Source organism: Talpa occidentalis, unplaced genomic scaffold, assembly GCF_014898055.3.
Source record: "Talpa occidentalis isolate TD23 unplaced genomic scaffold, MPIMG_talOcc4v2.1 talOcc4.2, whole genome shotgun sequence".
Lineage (NCBI taxonomy): Eukaryota > Metazoa > Chordata > Mammalia > Eulipotyphla > Talpidae > Talpa > Talpa occidentalis.
This window is the reverse complement of record NW_023602073.1, coordinates 78613642-78631987: the sequence shown is the minus strand read 5'-3', so window position 1 is coordinate 78631987 and position 18346 is coordinate 78613642.

The window sequence follows — 18346 nt, the reverse complement described above, 5'->3', positions numbered from 1 at the left end:
AAGTTAAATTAAATATAATTTGTAAACCCCCCTCCCCAAAAAAATTAACAACCAGCTCTTTGGACCTTATGATATTTAATTCTTTTGGAAATTAAGGATATTTAGTAATTATTGGAAGCAGAGGATGTTCTTGACCTTTTTTTTTTTTTTTTTTTTTTTTTTGTGGGACCCTCACCGGCAGCTGGGGAACGAACCGGCGCTACAGAGGCAGCGGACAGCCTCACAGCCCAGTGCTCAACTGCTGCGCCACCAGGGGAGGCCCTGTTCTTGACCTTTTAAAAAAATCAAATTTACTAATCTTTGTTGCATTGGTTGGAAGGAAAATTAAAGATTGTGAGAACAGTTAGGAAATTATTTCAATAGTTCATTTAGGCCCAAGGGAATAGAAAAACAAACTGAAGATATCTCAGAGTTTTTCAGTTTGAATGAATGAGAACCAAGAGCAAGGTTTGAAACAATAGAGCACTTTATTGAAAGATAATAGATTTTTGAGGTGTTGATTAGATATCAGAAAGAAAATGAACTGCAAGGGGCAAGATATAGAGCTGCAGGTCTGGAAAGTCAATAAAATAAAAACAGAATGGGAAATAGCCAGCTGAAGGAATTTCATTTCTTCTAACCCTCATGCAACTATTTGTATAACTATCATTATTTTGATCTCTCTAACCCTAGTAGATGTAGGCATCAAAGGCAACATTTATTATTTAAAAACATAAATGGTAGGCTATGTTTTCTCACTGCCTTTCATTTCTTAGGACTTGATAGTTCATAAAGGCAAATCTAATTACTCGATCTTTATTGATGGCCATGTGTGCTTCTCTTTGTAAACGGGCATCATATGGGCTCCTTAATAACTTTGCCACAGGACAGTTGAACTGCAGCAACTATCAGTACAGTTAAGTGGGGCTTCCCTTTTCTTCTGCTTCTTTGTCTTTTTTTTTTCTTTACAGCTTAGCAATAAAAAGAAAACTGGTGGGGCTGAAAAGAAATTGGAGCCAAATCCACAGGAGCCTCTTAAATGAAATATCAAGCACTAACTCCTCAGTGTAAGTGGTTTCCACACAGCCATTCATTGTGAGCCCCTACTGGGCTGAAACATAGTGTCCAATGAATTGGACAGGCTCAGCTCTACATCTCAGATCAGTCTTATGAGAAAGGTCCTAAATGCAAACACGTTTAAGCATGAGTAGATTTTTCGTTTTTCTGTTATTTGTGTTTAACTGCCATGAGCAATTTAAAGCACATATATCCCAAATTTTTCAAGAAGAAATGAAATATGTAGTAGAAAGTTTTAAAATCAAATATATTTGCAAATACTAAGTGGATTTAATATACTGTTGTATATGATTTTTAATTCTCAATGTAGGTAAATCTTTATCAAGTTTAATACTATAAAAATTATGTGCATAATACATTAGAAAAGTATTTTGGACTTTGTCACTTATTGTGAGTCTTAGATTTCTGGAAAATATTTAAAAATATCTACTATCAAATCAGTAACTCATAATCATGCACAGAAAGATATAAAATACACATTTCCAAGGTCTTACAACTTAGAAAGTTGGGATGAGGTGTGTGTGGGGGGTGGAGGTCTGGAGGGCTGTGGAAGAAACTGGAGCTCCGTTGTCCAAGGGAAGAAAGATGGATTTTCCTAAGAAGAGAGACAATTAGCTCTTCCTTCACCTTTTTTTTATTCGGGCCTTCCATATTTTGGATGATGATGGACACAAATCCTCTTAACTGTGTCTACTGATTCAAATATTAATGTCTTCTGAAAATACCCTGTCTTAATCCAGTCAGACAGCTATAAATATTTACTGCAGTCTGAACAGTTTATGAACAAAAGACATTTATTCCTCACACTTTGAGGTTCTATGAAGTTTAGGGTCATGGTAAGGGTAGATTTAGTGCTCAATTAGTGAGGGCTTATTTCATAGAGCTGTTTTTTCACTGTGCTTACATTAAAGAAGGATCTAGAGGACTCTTTTGGGCCTCAAAGATCAGGGTACTAATGTTATTCATGGCAGCTCCACCCTTATAATCTGAACAACTCCCAAAAGCCCCTTCTTCTGATATCATGCAAATAGGTTAGCATTTCAGCATATGAATTTTAGCAGAACACATTCAATCCATGGTATGGTAGTAGTCTAAATACCTATAAGAGAAGTAAATAAAATTTAAAATAAAAAAGTATAAATATTTTATTTTTTTATTTTTTTTAAGATTTATTTATTCATGCATACAAGAACCCGGGTATAGGCCAGATGTGCTGGAGGGTGAGAGGATTTCTCCAGAGACAGAGCAGGGAGCAGAACAGGCAGACTGACTGAAACACACTGCTGAGGGGAGCAGCAGGCAAGAGAGGAGAGGTCTGCCGTGCCATGTGGGTATCTCACCAGCAGGCCAGGATTGAACCCATGCTGCAGAGGCTGTGGACAGCTTCACAGCACTGTGCTCAACCACCTACGCCACCAGGGAAGCCCATATAAATATTTTAAAATTTATTATAATCATGAAAAATTATATAGAGTCAAACGTACACACATATACGCAAACACACACTTTTAAACATTCCACACATACTTTGCTATTAAACTGTGATTGAATTAACTCTTCGGATAGACAGTGTTCTGTGAGGTGGACAACTGCAATCACTCTCCTTTTTTATATAAATGGTGATTCTTTAAACCCAATTAAAAACATCAAAATTTCATGAATAATTTTTAAAATGCACAAATAATAACAAATATTGAACATTAATTGCATCATTAAATATTATGTTACCAGTAATCATATATACATATATACTTGTCTGTTTACTAGAAATATTAATAAAAATAAGTTATAACGAGAAAAATAGAGGAATAAAAGAAAGAGAATAATAGACAAACTGGATAAAGCAGCATTCCAGTTGAGGAAGTTTTTCAGGAACTCTTTTTTTGCTTCCCCTAGGTTTTAGGCTTTTTGCAAGAGTAGATCTCACTTTTTCTCTTAACTTCCATACCTCCTAGATCCACCTCTAGTTCCACTAGAAACTACTCAGAACACAGTTCATGACTGGCTGGTTTTTATTCAACTGCCTCTGCTGAAATTGCTGTCATCATGGTGAAATATGATGGTTTAAATCCTAAAAATAAGTGAACATGTTTCAAGTCTCAATGCCTGGCATCTCTCTATAGCATTTCACATTCCCTGCTCTTCAAAAAAAAAAAAAAAATTAATACTTGATTTTCCATTTAATCTCCATGTTTTGCTCTTGCTTTTCACTTTTTTTCCATCTTGGTCAAGTCATCATTTACACCAGATTTCCCTTGCATATGATCATCTCCAAAACTTGGTCCTTAACCTGTTTCCCTTTACTTCCTGTATGTAATTTCATACATTTCCATATCTTCAATCAATTCTGCAAGGTCTTTTTCTCAAAGACAGGTGTATTGACAGGTGTATCAGTCAAGGTCTAGCCAGAAAATAAATGCACAACATGTTACAATTCAAGTAGAATTGATTTACCAGGTGACAAACAGGAGCCGCATAGCTGCTGCTACAGCCGGGCGTGAGTAGGTTTAAAGGCTGCAGCAAGTGCAGTATGAGTTCTGGAGGCCTTCTTTGGCTGTGAGCTTGGGCCACCACAGAAGCCAATTCTGGCTGAGACTTCCCTGTGTCCCCATCAGCTGTGTCCCCAGCTGATGAACCTACCCTAACCTCTGGGCAGGCGACTAGATTTCCCTTTTGAAGTAAGTGAGCTTGCCCTGCACCAGTCTGCCAGCTGGCATTGTAAACAGACCAATCAGACTTGAAAGGCAGGGGGTATATAACCTGAGGCTCCAGAGGGCCGGGATGATCCAGTCCTTTGGATTCAGACTGATCGGGACTTTCTCCTTGAAAGACCTTGACAGTCAGCTGGACGTACGGGAAGACTTGAGAACTTCATAGATCTTCGTAGACCTCCTGAATGTTCACATCTGATCTCAGCTTCAACCTGCAGCCTCACCGCTGCTCCCACTTCCGGGCCTGCCTCCATTCCTGGCCCACCTGCACCTCTCGCCTGAGCCTGTTGGCCCGGGCCTGTGACTTTCAAAGGCGCTGTTAGCTCTTAAGGGCAGACAATGGTGTGTCTGTTCTCTGGTCTTACCAGCGGCGCTGCTGGCCTGTGTCCCGTCGCCTCTGACAGCTCCTACCGCTCCCGTGTCTACGGCACCGCCGCCAGGTGCTGTCGCCTCTGACAGTGTCAGTCAGTGTCTGGCACTGGCCGCCTCGCCTTCGAATTGGCGTTTCTGGCTGCTGTGGTGGCCACTCCCAGCGCCGCCTGTGAGGACCACGGAGGCTGCGGTGAGTTGAATCCTGGCGCACGGCTTGCGGGCGCTGGCAACCTGGGAGGGAAGGCGCCATCTTGAGCCAGCGGCCCTTGTTTAGGGCCACAGGACACTGTGGACGCTGCTTGGGTGAGAAAGCGGCCATTTGTGGCCTTAGAAACTTTTCTTTTCCCCAGTCTCCCGTTTGTTAATAACTCCCGTTGTTGCACTCTGAGCCTGAGCTGTATCTTACAAGTGCAAGTGCGGGGGTGAGAACCCACAGACAGTGACCTGTTCCCCACCTTAGCATTGTTTTAACAGTGATACAAATGTGGATGGGGTGAAGTAGAATCACACGGGATAGCAAAGAAACTGCAGGCAGGCAACTGACAAGCTGTTGCCATCCCTGATCCGAAAGAGATAAGGAAAGGGAGAGGATATAGAGCCGTGAGTTACTTCAAGGGATGCAGCAAGTTTCAAATGACTTGAGAGAGGGGGATAAATATATCCTAAACTCAGTCTCCTTCTCCTTTCCAAGTCTTACTAGTATTCCTCATTGGCCCAAACAAATCAAAAGCCAGAAAACATCATGGGTATAGTCAGATCAGTCAGTTTCTGGACAGAAACCATGGTAGAAAACAAGCTCATGAGGACTGTGAAACAGCAAACTATAATATGTATCTCTAGGGACTTAAACTGCACACAGTGTATGCCTTTTTGTTTCATACTTTCAGATGATCAGTTTTATTAAGATATAATTAGCACAGAACGTTGTGTTGGTTTTGGGTATGCATGTTTCAGTATCTGTATTCTGAATGGTCACCACAATAGCTATAGTTACTATTCATCATTACCCACCTATATAAACTTTTTTGGATGAGAACCTTTAAGATCTTAGAAACTTTCAAATATACAACTCCGTATTATTAACTATAGTGACCATGCTGTATTTATGTTATAAATGGAAGTTTGTGCCCTTTGATTACCCCCATCAATTTCATCCACCTCCTAACACCCACCATTGTCAACCGCCAATCTGTTTTTTTGTACTTATGGGTCAATTCCACATATAAGTGAGATCATAAAGTATTTGTCTTTCTTTGTCTGACTTATTTCACTTAATATAAGGCCTCAAAGTCCCTGTCATTGCAAATGGTAAGGTTTTCATTTCTTTATGACTGAATAATATTCCATTGTATATGGACTTTTTTCTTTATCCATTTGTCCATCAACAGACACAGGTTGTTGTGTCTATTATAAATTATGTTGCAATTAATATGCCCTTGAAGATATCTTTTGAGTTAGTGTTTTCATTCTCTTTGAATACATACCTAGAAGAGGACTTGGTTCATCAAATGTCATTTCTATTTTTTAATTGTGCGTGAACATCTATACTATTTTCTCTAGTAGCTGCTTCCATTTTCATTCCCAGCAACAGTTAGAAGTATTTCCTTTCCTCCACTTCCTTGCCAATACTTGTTATTTCTTGACATTTTGATAAAAGTCATTCTAATAAGTGTGAGGTAATATGTCATTGTGGTTTTGATTTGTATTTCCTGATGATAAGTTGGTTTTATTACTAATTTAACTACATAGGCACACTTTTTCTGAACTAATACATGTCTGTCTAATATTACAAATCTTTTAAAATACTGAGATATTAGTTCGAAAACACGGACACAGTGATACAAAAGGGCCTTTTATGAAGAAAGTCAAATAATTGTTGAATCAAGTCTCCAAGAAACTCCCACAAGCAGTCACCAACTTCTGTGATCTATCTTGCACTGGATTCCCAAGAAAATAAAATTTGGATGAGATGTTACATCCCCAGAATGAGTGGGAAAGGGGATGAATGAAACAGAAGATTGAGGATAAATAAGGGAACCATAGTCTCAGGTACCTTTTCAGCCATGTAGGACTTTTTTTTTTTAATTTATTTTATTTATACAAGTACTGGGGTACAGTCCAAATGCATGGGAGGGTGAGAGGATTCACTAGAGATAGAGCAGGGAACAGAACAGGCAGACTGAGGAAATACACTGCTGAGGGGAGCAGTGGCGAGACAAGAGAGGTCTGCCTCGCCACGTGGGATTCTCGCCGGCTGGCCGGGATCGAACCCACACTGCAGAGGCTGCGGACAGATTCACAGTGCAGTGCTCAACCACCTGCACCACCAGGGAGGCCCCGTGTAGGACATCTTGAGAGACTTTTACATGTCATCATATGAGAATAGTCTTTAGGGGGACAAAGGAGATGAAATGACCCACTGTTCTCTCTCATCCTTTGATTCCTGTTGGAGTCTATCTAATGCCCCTGCACTTACAGATCGCCTTGGGGATACTCCAAAGAAGCTTAGAGGAAGCCAGAGTAGGCTGGTTCTGGGCTCAGGTGCAGTGGTCCTTCTCAGATAGAGGGTGTTCTCTGAGGAATTATTCAATGCAGACCTAACACTTCTTTAGAGAAATGAAAGCTGAAGACATTGTAACTTTCCGTGATGACCAGTAATCCTACAGAAATTTTTAAGATAGGGAAATTATTTGTGGTGATTATTGTGACATTCAGTAACCTGAGACACTATGATGATATAAGTAATGCAAACCTCTGTTGGCTATTTTCATAAGAAAGGACTAATGTATCATTTCTAATGCCTATTTGTTACCTATAACCAAAAAATGAAACTTTCAAACACTTAGAATTAAGTTTGAGTCTATCATTCCATTTTGCATGAAACCTACCAATACCTAAAATTGTGTGTCTTCAGAGTTTCCACTGTGGGGAATTAAAAGAACAGAAGAAGAAACAGTCACAAGAAATCTTGTGTCTTACTCTAGCAGCAGAGTGCAAAGAATATTTCATTAACATGTTTTGTAAAGCCATGCAAATACTCAGTATTAATTTAATTAAAACATTTAAATAATATATTCATTACTTTTTAGAAATACTGATATTCTCAGAAACCCCCACATATTTACCTTCTGGATTTCAGGACTATCTGGTATATGTATAAAAGCATTGACATATAAAGTCCAAGCTTCTTAACATGATAGGTAATCATCTTTCTGATCAAGAACCTACACATTTGTTCATTTATCCAAATATTTCAAACATAAAAAACCATGACTATTCAAGGTACTGTATGGGTACCAGAATACATTGAGGAAGGAAGAAATACAAAATCCCTTAACTTACAATTTGGATTCTAGGGATAACATATAGGTAAATAAGCTATGCACTGCAGGATGATAAGACTTCTAAAAGAAGTGCAGGTGACTGTATATGATGTGTTTCTAAATTCTACTTAAACTGTGTGAGGTAAAACTTGCTAGAGAGCTATCTTCTAAGTTAACAATTGAAGTAAAAATAGGCATCATTTAGGGAAAGCAGGAAAAAGCAAAGGAAAGCAAATTGTTTAAAAGCTGAGAGATTAGAGATGAGATTCCTCAGGAGGCAGAAACCAGCTTACAAACAACTTTGAAAGCCAGGGTAATCACATTAAACTTAATACTAAGGGCAATAGGGAACTTCTGAATAGTCTTAGATGGGGAGAGATGTGCTCTACTTCACATTTTAGCATGCTCACCCTCACTGCATTGTGGCAAATAAATTGACAAATTCAAGAATTGAGGGGAGGAAACCAATTTAATTGTTTTTACAATCACCTAGACAACAAGTGGTGATAGTAAAAAGTGAGCTGAGACTAGAGATACTATAAACTGATAAACTGAGTAGATCCTGGTGACAGAGTATGTGTGTGGCAGAGGAATAGGAGTAAAAAGAATTATGCTTGGGTTTTTCATTTGAGCTTTGGCCATATAGGGAGTGATCCAGGAAAAAGGATGAGGTTTTGGTGTGAAGTGAGACTCCAGTGCTTGTGAAATGTCCTGAGGCAGTTGCAGAGTTGTACGCAATGAAACTTTTCAATACCTATAAGAAAAAATGTTAAGCCAGCATTTTAGTCCGATTATAATTTATTTGACTTTAAAATCTGTCCTCTATAATATATAAAATTTTCCAGCTATACTAATAATGGAAACATTTCACACTATTTCACATGCTTTTTTTTCAGCCTAGGATAACCTTTGCCACCTGGAAATCTCTATTCTGGATTTAGATCAATTGACCTTTCTGTGAAGCCTATTTAATTTCTTGATGCAGACGATTTCTCCTTCTATGTGTTGTCATAGTACCTTTCTGTTCTGAAACTTATTCTAAATTACTTTGTCCTTAGTGTGATTCACTTCATCAAATTTCTTAGGGTGTCTGACTACATAATCTTTGCATACTCACTACCTGGTAAACAGTAGGCACATGGTGAATATTTATAGAAGAAATTGAACAAATGCCATCTACTATTTCTGCCAATATAGTCATAATAGCAGCTTTACATAAAACAAAGAGAGAAAAACATAATGGAATTTTACTTTTGGAGAGCTCCCTGTCTGCTGACTCTCTCTTGACTAGAAGAAAATTGATAACTATATGAAGTTATTTATAATACCCCTTTCATGATCAGTATTGGTATCACACTGTTCTTTAAACATTTAAACATCTTCATGGCATTCCTGAAGATGCCTTAAGACACTCAATAAAATAAAATCTGTATTGATATCATATGCAACCCTAGTTAATTATTGGTTTTTGGCCACTGCTACACAATAATTCTCTGAGAGCCAGTTATTATTACTGTGAATCTTCCTGGTAGTTCTCTGAAATATGATGTTAAAATACATAGAGATTGGGCCCCCCTGGTAGCGCAGGTGGTTGAGTGCAGCACTGTGAAGCTGTCTGCAGCCTCTGCAGTGCGGGTTTGATCCCAGCCAGCCGAGGAGATACCCACATGGTTCATCAGACCTCTCCTGTCTCGCTCACTGCTCTCCTCAGCAGTGTATTTCAGTCAGTCTGCCTGTTCTGCTCCCCCCTCTGTCTCTGGTGAAACCTATTATCCTCCCACGCCTCTGGCCTGTACCCCGGTTCTTGTATGTGTGAATAAATAAATCTTTAAAAATAAAATTAGGGCCTCCCTGGTGGCGCAGCGGTTGAGCGCTGGGTTGCGAAGCTGCCCGCGCCCGAGGAGCCGGTTCGATCCCTGGCTGCTCCCCGGCCACCAGAGGAGGGTCCCACATGGCGTGCAGACCTCTCCTGCCGCCCGCTGCTCCTCTCAGCAGTGTACTTCAGTCCTTCTGCCTGCTCTGCTCCCCGCTCTGGCTCTGGTGAATTCTCTCACCCTCCCGTGCTTCTGACTGTACCCAGTGCATGTATAAAACAAACAAACAAATAAATAAATAAAGCATGCCTCTATTAAATAAATAAATAAATAAATAAATAAATAAAATGAAAAATTAAAAAAAATACATAGAGTTGTAAAGTTGAATCACTACAAAGATCATTAAACAAATCTACCTTTCTTGAGATAAACTGATAGATTTATTTTAAGGTATCATGTTTGAATGTATAGGAAATAATGGTGTATGTAGACTATGTCTACTGTCCTGAGGATATTGCTGGTTAAGTCCAATTGCCCAACTTCTCACAGAAAAGCCATTAATAGATGTTCACATCACACGAGACTAAGTCTGTTGCTTCAGTAACCTAATATTGACTGTTTAAGAGCCAGGTAAGAGAGACAATGCAGTTTTAATATACTTGACTTACCTTTGTTTCTGCACATTTTCATCTACTTATTAATTTTCTTACATCATCTAGTGTATTTTTGAAAAAAGATTAATTTACACAAAAACTGAAGACTCATTTCTGTTCCAAGGTTTGAATAAAGGAAAAAATGGTATCCTAAATATGCCTAAAATTAATGAAAGATATAAATATATGTGAATCTTGCTTGAGAACTTAAATGGAAATTGATTTAGAGCACTGACTGCATGAACTTGTTCTTTGTAATACAGTAGAATTTTCAGTAATTATCTTCAATTCAGGTTTAGGTTTATATGTTCATACCTTTCTAAGATTCCAAAAGTAACTTTCAGGTCTTACAAAACAATAGTAAATTAATGACTGTCCTTTACTGTAAGCTGTCATGTTTTGAAAGTAAAACTATTATGTCCAATATTATTTTAACATTTTGAATTTTGAAAAGAACATTATCCATCATTGTTTCATCTATTTGTGGCTGTTTTTTTATACATAATATGTTCAAATAAATCTCTTAGATCATTCCCCTGGTGCAATAGGCATTTGTAATAACTGTATAGTTTTCTCTTTAGAAAAATCATTATATCCCTTTGGCCATGAAGTCTGCAATTCTGCTAGCTGCCCCCAGGTGAATGATGATATCAGGGTTGTGATTTTCTAACCCAACAGAGCAAGAACGTAATGAAATGGATCACTGTTCATTTGTAAAATTATATTTTACTGACTTCTCATGCAAAGTGTTGATACAAGTTCATGCACTTAAGTCTCGTCTCATGAATTGGAAAAGAAATATTTTTTAAAGTAAAAACATCTGTGGAATAGAAGAAATATCACTAGGAATTCCACTAAGATATCATGCAGTTAGAGCAAGATTGAACAAATGTCATACTCAGCATGAAACCTATATCTTCTATAACAGAAAATGGTGTTACTCATTCAGTTGTGAAGGCACAAACCTGAGATCATCTATACTTTTTTCTCTTGTCCATGGACTAGATATTCTCTGTTTCACCTCCAGATTACTCTATCTCTTTCTACCCTGCTTGGTACCCTCGGAAGCTGACTTCTTTCTGTGGACTGTGACTACCCAGCTGCTGTGATCTCTGACTTGCCATTGTGTTTGGCCAACAGGGTGACAGGACATTGAAGAATAGGAAAGAGGGAGAGATCAAGTTATTTGTTCTCTGTTCTCTCAGTTAGATGTAATTTTGTGATGGTTGCATTCTTTTCTTCAAGATCATAACTCCTATCAGATGATCCTGTCCCTAAACCTATATCTTTGCCCACAAGACAGAAAGCAATTAATTTGGTGGGGCACTTCTTTGTCTTTTATTCATTCTTTCACTTTTCCAACTTATAAATAGTGTCTATATTCAATTCACTTCAATAACATTTCTGAAAGTACTTTTTCGTGACAGTGCCTGAATGATGCACATCTCATTTTGGAGCTGATGCAAAGTCCTTTTGGAAATCAGATGTTGTGAGTTTGTTCAATTAACATTTAAATAGAGCCCCTGGTGTCAGATAGTGAGTATAGATTTAAAAAAAGACCACAAGGGGATGGAAAATAGAGAAGTTTATTGCTCTCAGGTTCTGAAGGAAGTACATGGTATCCCTTCTGTGGCTAAGCAAGAGCACAGGTGTAGAGATAGGACCTGGAGCACAAGTATTTTTTCTAGGGTCTGCAAATGGAGTGATTTTAGAGTCCCCAGGCCAACATCATATTGGTCAATTCAAACCAAAAACCCAAAATTTGGGTGAGGTTCACAAGAGTATTATTTAAAGGGCACACAATGGGAAGACCCATTGTGAGGGAAGAGAGTTTACTACAAAAGCAGATGAGGGATCATATGAGGAACTTGCATTTACTTGTCATTCAGCAGACTATCATCTGGAACATGCTAGTGTTAGAAAGGGATAAGGGTCACTTAAGGACAATGCAGGCTACTGTGCCACACCAAAAGGTTTCCAAAGTAAAAATACCATGAAATTTTGGTACCTTCTCAACACCAAATTTCTCCCAAATCTCTTCACTTCTCTACATGTCCAATGACATTCCCTTAGTTCAAGTCCCAAGCTGACTATTTATCTGCTAGAATAGTTCAGCTGCTTCCAGCTACTTCTCTTTTACAAACCATTCTCTATACTACAATCAGTGGTAATTCAAAAACAGACATGGATTATTAATTTTCTGCTTAAAAGTCTTTGATGATTTCACATTGCGTTGAAATGTGACCAATGAGCCTCTCTCATCTCTTTCCAAAAACCCTTTACTGTCACTTATACACACACACACACACACTCACACTGTAGCTTCCTCCATGCCAAACTGTTAAAATTTCCCACTGGTGTATCTTTCCTCTGGGTCTTTATACTCTCTGCTGGGAAATTTGGATAAAGGGATCTGTGTGCCGTGCCAAACACCACAGCTTTTTCTACCCTTCCTTTTCTACTTATTCCATCTGGTCTTTTAGAATTCAACTATAAAACTCTTGAGGAACCCTTGCTAATGGTTATTATTCTATTATCTTCCCACAGCATCCATCCACAACCTTATCATTAGTGTATTCCCTCTTTCCACTAAGAGTATAAAAATTTTGAAAAGTTCAAGCTTCAAACTATATGGGTACAAATTCATTAATACCATACAATTACCTTATAACTTGAGCAAGTGTATGAAGTGTATACCTCTGTTATCTAAAATGTAAATTTGGAAAAATAAAAGTAGTCATGATTTCGTATTTTGTATTTTTGTGAGAATAAATTAGAATTAAATTATTCTCACAAAAATTTGAAGATAATAAATAGTGCTGGACTTAGCACTTGTCATAAAACAGCAGGTTGAGGTTCTTCTGATTGCCATATGGTCTTGATTAGTGAATTTCTGGATATAGAGAGAACTCTCTTAAGTCCTCTGAGGTTGAATAAATAAATGAAAGAATAACAGGCCATGAATTCTAGATTGATTGACTTGTGGTCTCTATAGGTCCATATTTGTTTTTCAAGTCCTGACTGATAACATCTATTTCTTGATTGCTTAAAGGAATACTTTCTGTAAAATAAATATTCTTTGGGGCTGTCTATGAACCTGATAAAATTCCACTCTCTTTGTAAGACCAGAAGACAAATTTGCATTCAAATTTTCCAGTATATATGTTCTATAACTGAATTTATGTACATGACTTTAATCATATCACCTTAATTGTTGACTTGTCTTTCTCTAATTTGTTTTTTTAATAATAAATTTTATTTTTATATTCCCCATACAATTGCAGCCCCACCATTCTGACCCCAATCCCTCCCCTCCCGCCCCTCACCCCCAAAAAGTGTCTCTGGTTCATAGTTTTTTGTTGATTTTGATTTTCACTTTCTTATAGTTATTCATTTTCCTGGTCCCTTATTTAAGTTTTCTAGATTCCTGCTATGAGTGAGACCATCCGGTATTTTTCTTTTTCTTTTTGGCTTATTTCGCTGAGCATGATCCCTTCCAGCGCCATCCATGTTGCTGCAAATTGCATGTGTCTATCTTTTTTGAATGCTGAGTAATATTCCATGGTATATATGTACCACATCTTCTTGATCCAGTCATCTATTTTTGGGCATTCGGGCTGTTTCCAAAGCTCAGCTATTGTAAATAGTGCTGCTATAAACATAGGGGTGCAGGTGTTCTTTGGAATGGATGTTTCTGTGTCCTTTGGGTAAAGACCTAGGAGTGGAATTGCTGGATCATATGGAAGCTCTATGTTTAGTAGGTCCAGAAATCTCCACACAGCTCTCCATAGTGGTTGGACCAGTTTGCACTCCCACCAGCAGTGCAGAAGAGTTCCTTTTTCTCCACACCCTCGCCAACATTTGTTGTTGCTAGTTTTTTTAATATGTGCCATTCTCACTGGTGTAAGATGGTATCTCATGGTAGTTTTGATTTGCATTTCCCTGATTACAAGTGATGTTGAACATTTTTTTTCATATGCCTGTTGGCCATTTGCAATTCCTCTTCAGAGAAGTTTCTTTTTAGCTCTTCTGCCCATTTTTTGACTGGGTTATTTTCTTTGTTGTTGCTGAGTCTCATCAGCTCTTTGCAGATTTTTGTGATCAGTCCTTTATCATTAGTGTTGTGTGCAAAAATGTTCTCCCAGTCGGTGGGGTTTCTCTTTGTTTTGTTATTGTCTCTTTTGCTGTACAGAAGCTCTTTAATTTGATGTAGTCCCAGCTGTTTATCTTTGCCTTCACTATCACTGCTTTGGGTGATGTGTCTGTAAAGATGTCTTTGATGTGCAAATCACGTAGTGTTTCGCCTATATGTCCTTCTATATATTTTATGGTTTCAGGTCTTATGTCTAGTTCTTTAATCCATTTTGAGTTGATTTTTGTGTAGGGTGTGAGGTAGTGGTCAAGCTTCATTCTTTTGCATGTAGCGACCCAGTTTTCCCAGCACCATTTATTGAACAAACTTTCTTTGCTCCAATGCATAGTCTTCGCTCCTTTGTCAAAGATTAGTTGACCATAAATCTGTGGGTTTATTTCTGGATTTTCTATCTGATTCCATTGGTCTGTATGTCTGTTCTTGTTCCAATACCATGCAGTTTTGATGATTATGGCTTTGTAGTAGAGTTTGAAATCTGGGAGTGTGATGCCTCCATTCCCTTCTTTTTTTTTTCAGGAGAGCTTTGGCTATTCGGGGTTTTTTGTGATTCCATATGAATTTCATCAATAATTGTTCTATTTCTTTGAAGAATGACATTGAAATTTTGATTGGAATAGCATTGAATCTGTATATTGCTTTTGGTAGGATGGCCATTTTAATAATGTTTATTCTTCCAATCCATGAGCAGGGATGTCTTTCCATTTCTTTGTGTCTTCTTCTATTTCTTTTAACAGTGTTTTATAGTTTTCTTTGTATAGGTCCTTTACCTCTTTTGTTAGATTTATTCCCAAATATTTGATTTTTTTGGTTTCAATAATAAAGGGGATGGTTTTTTTGATTTCTTCTTCTTCAGATTTATTGTTTGTGTATAGGAAGGCTACTGACTTTTGCGTGTTGATTTTGTATCCTGCCACTTTACTGAACTGATTGATGAGTTGAATTAGTTTTTCGGTGGAGATTTTGGGGTTCTCTATGTATATTATCATATCATCTGCAAAGAGTGATAGTTTGACTTCTTCTTTTCCTATTTGGATTCCTTGGATGTCTTTCTCTTGTCTTATTGCTCTGGCTAGGACTTCCAGTATTATATTGAAAAGCAGTGGTGAGAGTGGACATCCTTGTCTTGTTCCATATCTTAATGGAATTGCTTTCAGCTTTTCACCATTGAGAATGATACTGGCTGTTGGCTTGTCATATATGGCCTTTATGATGTTGAGGTATGTTCCTTGTATCCCAAGAATTTCAAGGGCTTTTATCATGAATGGGTGTTGCACTTTGTCGAAAGCTTTCTCAGCATCTATTGATATTATCATATGGTTTTTATATTTCGTTTTGTTGATGTTTTGGATAACGTTGATTGATTTTCGGATGTTGAACCGTCCCTGGTATGAATCCTACTTGGTCGTGGTAAATTATCTTATGGATACATTGTTGGATTCTGATAGCTAAAATTTTATTGAGGATTTTTGCATCAGTGTTCATTAGGGAGATTGGCCTGTAGTTTTCCTTTTTTGTGTTGTCCTTGTTCGGTTTTGGTATTAGTGTAATGTTGGCTTCATAAAACGTGTTTGGTATTGTCCCTTCCTTCTCAATTTTTTGAAAGAGTTTGTGAAGGATAGGCACTAATTCATCTCTGAATGTTTGGTAGAATTCATTTGGAAATCCATCAGGTCCTGGGCTTTTGTTTTTGGGGAGTTTTTGATTACCATTTCAATTTCGCTGCTTGTAATTGGTCTGTTTAGGTGTTCTATTTCTTCTTTATCTAGCTTTGGGTGATCGTAGAGTTGTAGGAATTTGTCCATCTCCTCTAGATTGTTGAACTTGTTTCCATACAACTGTTCATAGTAGTTACTGATTATTCTTTTGATTTCTGCTGTGTCTGTTGTGATTTCTCCTCTTTCATTGATGATCCTGTTTATTTGTGCTTTCTCCCTTTTTTCCTTTGTGAGCCTGGCTAGGGGTTTGTCTATTTTATTTAATTTTTCAAAGAACCAGCTCGTGGTTTCATTGATCTTTTGGATTGTTTTTTTAGTTTCGATTTCATTTATTTCTGCTTTGGTTTTTATTATTTCTTCTACTGGTTTTGGGGTTTTTTTGTTGTTCTTTTTCTAGATCTTTGAGCTTCGAGATTAGGTTGTTTCTTTGAGTTCTTTCTTGTTTCTTGATGTGAGCTTCTATTGCTATATATTTTCCTCTTATTACTGCTTTTGCTGCATCCCATACATTTAGGATATTGGTGTCCTCCTTGTCATTCAATTCAAAGAATTTTTTAATTTCTTCTTTGATCTCCTCATTAGTCCAGTGGTCTTCCAGTAGTGTGGTTTTTAATCTCCATGAGGTAGGAAAGTTCCTTGCCTTCTTTTTATGGTTTATTTCTAGTTTGATGCCTTCATGGTCAGAAAAGATGGTTGATATGATTTCAATCTTGGTGTATCTGTTGATGTTTGTCTTGTGCCCCAGTATGTGATCGATCCTGGAGAATGATCCGTGTGCGCTTTAGAAAAATGTGTACTCTGTTTTTTTGGGGTTTAGTGTTCTATAGATGTCTGTTAAGCCCAAATGCTCTAGGTCCTTATTTAGAGCTTTGGTTTCTTTACTTATTTTTTGTCTTGTTGATCTATCCATTGTTAATAGTGGTGTGTTGAAGTCTCCCACTATGTATGTGTTTTCTCTGATGTCTGTTTTCAGAGAGGACAACAGTTGTCTGATATATTTTGGTGCTCCTTCGTTAGGTGAGTATATGTTAATGAGTGTTATTTCTTCTTGAAGTATTGTCCCCTTGATCATAATGTAGTGACCATTGGGGTCTCTTTTTATTTTTTTGAGTTTGAAGTCTGTTTTATCTGATATAAGTATAGCTGTTCCTGCTTTCTTTTATGGTCCATTTGCTTGTAGGATTGTTTTCCATCCTTTAACTTTGAGCCTATTTTTATCTTTTGTAGCGAAATGTGTTTCCTGGAGACAGCAAAAGGTTGGGTTTTGTTTCTTAATCCAGGCTGCAACTCTGTGTCTTTTTATTGAAGAGTTTAGTCCATTTACATTTAGAGTTAATATTGATATATTAGCATTTGTATTTGCCATTGTGTTTGTCTTCCCTTTGATTTTATTTATTTATTCTTTTAATAACTTTTTTTTTTGCCTTCTTTCATTGTTATTCGTCCCTCTATGGTTCTGGCTTTAGGATTCCTTGTAGTATTTTTTGGAGTGGGGGTTTATTTGTAATGAAATTCCAGAATTTCTCTTTGTCTGGGAAGGTCCTTATTCTTTCTTCATAGAGGAAGGAGAGCTTTGCGGGATAGAGTATTCTTGGTTGGCATCTGTTTTCTTGGAGTCTGTTGACTATGTCCCTCCACTCTCTCCTTGCCCGTAGTGTTTCTTCAGAGAAGTCTGATGTCAGCCTGATTGGTTTTCCTTTGAATGTTATCTGTGTCTTCCCTCTTGTCAGCTTCATTATTTTTTCCTTGTCCTGGATTCTTGGGAGCTTTACTATTATGTGTCTTGCTGTATTTTTCCTTTCGTCGTGGAAGTTTGGTGTTCTTCTTGCTTCTTGTATATCAATTTTCAGCTCCTTCTTCACGTTTGGGAAGTTCTCTTCAATTATCTCCTGGAATATTTTCTCTGTTCCTACATCTCTCTCCTCTCCTTCTGGAATTCCTATAACTCTTATATTTCCTTTCCTCATGGAGTCAGATAGTTCCCGAAGTCTTTCTTCGTTCTTTTTCCTTCGTACTTCTCTTTCCTTTTCTGTTTTGGTTCTTTTTATTTCTGTGTATTCAAGAGTACTTATTCATTCTTCCATTTCATCTATTCTGCTTTCATTGCTTTTCCCAGAGTTCTTTAGTTCCTCCATTAATTCTTTGATCTCCTGCGTTTCTTTTGCTTCCCTCTTTACAGACTCAATTTCCTTCTTCTGATCATTGTTTTCCTTTATGAGTTCTGTCATTTTTTTAATCACGGCAATTTTAAATTTTCTTTCTGGAAGGCTCAGAAGTTCTTCCAAGTTACTGTCGTTGCAATCTGGGGGGTGGTTTTCTTTTTGTGGTGTGCTTTTTTCCTGAGGAGTTGTTAGGTTGCGTGTGGTTCTTCTACTCCCTACTGTCTGTTTTCTAATTTGTCGTATGCATTGGGACACTGTGTTGCTCGGACTGGCCGGCATCTTGGGTGAACTTCTCCGCTCCCCTCTGGCTCCTCCAGGAGCCATCTCTGGCTTCTGAGGGAGCTTTCTGCTGGTTTCAGGAAGTCTTTACTGAAGAAATGTCCCTGT